Genomic DNA, 5565 nt, shown 5'->3' on the forward strand with positions numbered 1-5565 from the left:
TGGGATTACAGGCGTAAGCCACCATTACTGGCCTAATTTTTGTATTTTTAGTAGAGACAGGTTTCGCCATGCTGGCCAGGCTGGTCTCGATCTTCTGGCCTCAAGTGATCTGCCCACCTCTGCCTCTCAAAGTGCTGGGGTTAAAGGTGTGAGCCACTGCACCCAGCCCAATTTATTTTTCTTTTTTTTTTGAGACAGAGTCTCACTCTATCACCCAGGCTGGAGTGCAGTGGCGCGACCTCGGCTCACTGCAACCTCTGCCTTCCGGGTTCAAGCGATTCTCCTGCCTCAGCCTCCTGAGTAGCTGGGACTATAGGCCTGTGCCACCATGCCCAGCTAAGTTTTTGTAGTTTTAGTAGAGATGGGGTTTCAGCATGATGGCCAGGATGGTCTTGATCTATTGACCTTGTGATCCAGCCGCCTCGGCCTCCCAAAGTGCTGGGATTACAGGCATGAGCCACCGTGCCGGGCCCCCAATTTTGTTTTTAATGGGGTAAGGATCAAATGGATGAATCTTGTGTTTGTTTCCCCCAGGAAACTTGACAAGTTTGGAGGACAGGGCATCTACCTTCTTCCTGTCTGCAAAGTCTCTGGCCTTCCTCCACATCTACTGATATTTTCTTTCTTTTTTTTTTTTGTCTTGAGATGGAGTTTTGCTCTCGTTGCCCAGGCTGGAGTACAATGGCGTGATCTCGGCTCACCGCAACCTCCGCCTCCCAGGTTCAAGCAACTCTCTCACCTCAGCCTCCCAAGTAGCTGGGACTGCAGATGTGTGCCACCACACTGGGCTAATATTGTATTACTATTTTTTTTTTTAGTAGAGACGGGGTTTCTCCATGTCGGTCAGGCTGGTCTTGAACTCCTGACCTTAGGTGATCTGCCCATCTCCACCTCCCAAAGTGCTGGGATTACAGTCATGAGTCACCGTGCCCGGCTGACATTTTCTTTTTTTTTTTTTTTGAGACGGAGTCTTGCTCTGTCACCCAGGCTGGAGTGCAGTGGCCAGATCTCAGCTCACTGCAAGCTCCGCCTCCTGGGTTCACGCCATTCTCCTGCCTCAGCCTCCCGAGTAGCTGGGACTACAGGCGCCTGCCACCTCGCCCGGCTAAGTTTTTGTATTTTTAGTAGAGACGGGGTTTCACTGTGTTAGCCAGGATGGTCTCGATCTCCTGACCTCGTGATCCGCCCGTCTCGGCCTCCCAAAGTGCTGGGATTACAGGCTTGAGCCACCTCGCCCAGCCGACATTTTCTTTATTGTATCACACCTAACATTATTACCAAATTATTTCAGTACCAAATCTGGGTTTGTAATATCCATATCTATATCTAGTATATGTACCTATAACATTAGCATCTGTGATTATTCAGTTGGTCTGATTCCCCCACCAGGCTGTGGGCCATGACTGAGAGTGGCCTTGCCTTAGTATATGGGTGTCACTCAGATGTACCAAGCAGCAGCCAAGTCTCCAGGAGCCCCAGTGACTCAGAGGCCTGTAGTCTCTTCTGTGGCCACAGGGTTCCCACTTTCATGAGCAGAGATTATGCAAAGGTGACCTCTACTGACCAAAGGAAGAAACGGCTGTTACACACTCCCTGTTCCTTCTAGTTCAGCAAAAAGACTAACGTAGTCACTGCTGTCGGCCAGGCACTTGATATGTACTATTATGCCATCATCCTTGCATTTGTAATGTCTGCATCTACAAAGTAGGCATCATCACCCTGCTTTATAGATGAGGAAATGGAAGTTCAGGGAAGTGAAGTAACTCCCTGAGTTCTCACAGTGTTAAGAGGCATCACTAGGATTCAAGTTAGGTCTGTCTGATGCCAATGACTTTGCACTGTCCTCGAGGCACCTGCCACTCAAAAGTGTGGCCCAGGGATTACCAGAGCATTGGCATCTTTGGGAGTGTTAGCGATGTATACCTCAGGCCCCACTCCAGACCTAGTGAATCAGAATTTGTAGCCCAAGGAGAGCCACCAGGGGATTTGTGATAATTGTGTGCACTGGTATGCATGTTAAAGTCTTAGAAACAGGCCAGGCACAGTGGCTCATGCCTGTAATCCCAGCACTTTGGGAGGCCAAGGTGGGCGGATCACGAGGTCAAGAGATCGAGACTATTCTGATCAACATGGTGAAACCCTGTCTCTACTAAAAATATAAAAATTAGCTGGGCGTGGTGGTGTGTGCCTGTAGTTCCAGCTACTCAGGAGGCTGAGGCAGGAGAATTGCTTGAACCCGGGAGACGGAGGTTGCAGTGAGCCGAGATTGGGCCACTGCACTCCAGCCTGGGTGTCAGAGTGAGACTCCATTTCAAAAAAAAAAAAAAAAAAAAAGTCTTAGAAACACCCTGACTCCCAGGAGGTGGCAGGGAGACCCCAACATGGGTCCTCTTGGGAAGAAGTTAAATTTGTACATTGCTTTTCTTTTTTTTTTGAGAGACAGGATCTTGCTCTGTCATCCAGGCTGGAGAGCAGTGACACAATCACAGCTCACTGTAACCTTAAACTCCTAGGCTCAAGTGATCCTCCTGCCTCAGCCTCCTGAGTAGCTAGGACTACAGATATGCACTATATATATATGTTTTTTTTTTTCTTTTTCTTGAGACAGAGTCTCGCTGTTGCTGAAGCTGGAGTGCAGTAGCACAATCTTGGCTCACTGCAACCTTTGCCTCCTGGGTTCAAGTGATTCTCCTGACTCAGCCTCCTGAGTAGCTGGGATTATAGGCGCCCGCCACCATGCCTGACTAATTTTTGTATTTTTAGTAGAGATGGGGTTTCACCATGTTGGCCAGGCTGGTCTCGAACTTCTGACCTCAAGTGATCCGCCCGTCTCAGCCTCCCAAAGTGCTGGGATTATAGGTTTGAGCCACTGTGCCCGGCTTTTTTCATATTTTTTTTTGTAGAGATGGGTCTTATTATGTTGCCCAGGCTGGCCTTGAACTCCTAGTCTTATGCAATCCACCTCCCAAAGTGCTGCAATTACAGACCTGAGCCACTGCACCTGGCCTGCTCACTTGTCTATTCATGCAAGTTAAAAGTGCCGTCTACCTCCAGTCTTACAACCTGTGTGACCGTGGGCAAAATATTTAACTTCTCTTAGCTTTTGCTTCTTCATAGAAATTTGAAGACCAGATGACTGTGCAAGTAAAGTGTCAGCACAATATAAGAACTCAACAAATGCTGCTATTCATTCATTCATTCTTTCAGTAACTACTGAGCGCTCATGCCAGGCACCAGCACTGGTGGGTAAAGAAGACATAGGCCGGCCGGGCGCGGTGGCTCACGCCTGTAATCCCAGCACTTTGGGAGGCCGAGGCGGGCGGATCACAAGGTCAGGAGATCAAGACCACGGTGAAACCCCGTCTCTACTAAAAATACAAAAAATTAGCCGGGCGCGGTTGTGGGCGCCTGTAGTCCCAGCTACTCGGGAGGCTGAGGCAGGAGAATGGCGTGAACCCGGGAGGCGGAGCTTGCAGTGAGCCGAGATCGCGCCACTGCACTCCAGCCTGGGCGACAGAGCGAGACTCCGTCTCAAAAAAAAAAAAAAAAAAAAAAAAAAAAAGAAGACATAGGCCTACTCTAATAGAGCTTATAGTCTAATGGGAGAGACAGACATTAACCAAGTGCTTATGAGTATTTGGGACATTAGGATGGGGATGTCTTTTTTAAAAAATCTGTAGGCTGGGCACAGTGGCTCACGCCTGTAATCCCAACACTTTGGAAGGCCGAGGTGGGTGGATCACCTGAGGTCAGGAGTTTGAGACCAGCCTGACCAACATGCTGAAACCCCATCTCTACTAAAAATACAAAAATTTGCCGGGTGTGGTGGTGGGTGCCTGTAATCCCAGCTATTAGGGAGGCTGAGGTAGGAGAATCGCTTGAACCCAGCAGGCGGAGGTTGCAGTGAGCCAAGATCGTACCATTGCACTCCAGCCTGGGCAACAAGAGTGCTACAGCGTGGGAAACAAGAGTGAAACTCTGTCTCAAAAAAAAAGAATTTTGTATACATTTTAGGAGTACAAATACCATTTTGTTACATGGCTATATTGCGTAAGTGGTGAAGTCTGGGATTTTAGTGTATCCATCACCCAAATAATGGACATTGTGTCCATTAAGTAATTTCTCATTATCCACCCATCACACTAGGTGGATGTCCAGTGAAGTGTATGAGCGGATGAATTTGGCTGTTTGCACTGGAGTATGCCTTTAGCATAGACGTATCCTTTCCTTCCTTCTGTTCAGAGAAGGTGAAACTCAACCTCCAGTTATTCACCCCCTAGTTAGGCCTAATGCCCAAAGCCCAAAGCCTTCAGGCTCTTCTGAAGTATTTCTTCCTTGCAAGGTCAGTCCCCCACTCTTACTAGGAGTTGGAGCCTGACCTTCACTTGAGTGTGGCTGGAGCAGAGAGGGGAAGTGTGGTGAGAGATGAGCTGGTTAGACTTGACCCTAAAGGCAAGGAGGAGTCATTTAAGACCCTCCCAACACACAGTAAATGTCTGCCTACCTTGGCCACTTTTCAGTTCCTGAAGTCATATTCCTCCCAGCTCAAGGCCTTTGCACATGCAGTTTCCATTGCTTGGCAAAGTTTCCCCACCTCTCTTCACTAATTCCTACTCATCAGTCACAGGCCAGCTCAAACATCACTTCCTCCAGGAAGTCTTCCTCGACTCCCCAGACAACTTCAAGACCCCAGACTAACACACTGTATTTTCGCTCCTTGGCACGTATCACGGTTTGGAAGTGTATATTTGTGTCACTGCTTGCTTGGCATCAGTCTTCCCACAACTAGGCTGAGAGCAGTGCTGGAGTCTGTTTTGCTGTTTTTTCTTTTTTGAGACAGAGTTTCACTCTTGTCCAGGCTGGAGTGCAATGGCACGATCTTGGCTCACCGCAACCTCTACCTCCCAGGTTCAAGCAATTCTCCTGTCTCAGTCTCCCAAGTAGCTGGGATTACAGGCATGCGCCACCACGCCCGGCTATTTTTTGTATTTTTAGTAGAGACAGGGTTTCACCATGTTGGCCAGGCTGGTCTTAAACTTCTGACCTCAGGTGATCTCCCCACCCTGTTCTCCCAAAGTGCTAGGATTACAGGCATGAGCCACCACACCCAGACCACCGTTGCTGGTTTTCTTGCCAGCACTGAGCATGGTGACTGGTGGCTCCAAAATCAAGACAGCTGGGACCTGCTCAGCACAGGCCTCTGAAAAGATGGGGGTGGATACTCAGGAGTTTGAAGCTCTTGCCAAGATCTGAAGTCAGGGAGACAGTCTGAGACCACAAAGGCACAGGAAAGACACAGCGAGGGCTTGAGTGAAGGCAGAGGTCGCAGGACTGTAGACTGCGATACATTCCTAAGTCATTGGAGAAGGACAGGTAGAATGTGGAAGAAAGCAGGGGTGGCAAGAGCCACTTGCAGGTCCCTGCTTGGTAGAGGGAGCATGGTGGTGCCATTCCGGAGACGGGGTCAGAGACAGTGACGTGCCATCTACACCTTCTACCCCAGCCCTTCCTCCTCCTGGCAGTGGCACGGACTCTGTCCCCTGAACCAGACACAGGGGACACAGC

The sequence above is a fragment of the Macaca fascicularis genome, chromosome 20 (assembly GCF_037993035.2).
Source record: "Macaca fascicularis isolate 582-1 chromosome 20, T2T-MFA8v1.1".
Lineage (NCBI taxonomy): Eukaryota > Metazoa > Chordata > Mammalia > Primates > Cercopithecidae > Macaca > Macaca fascicularis.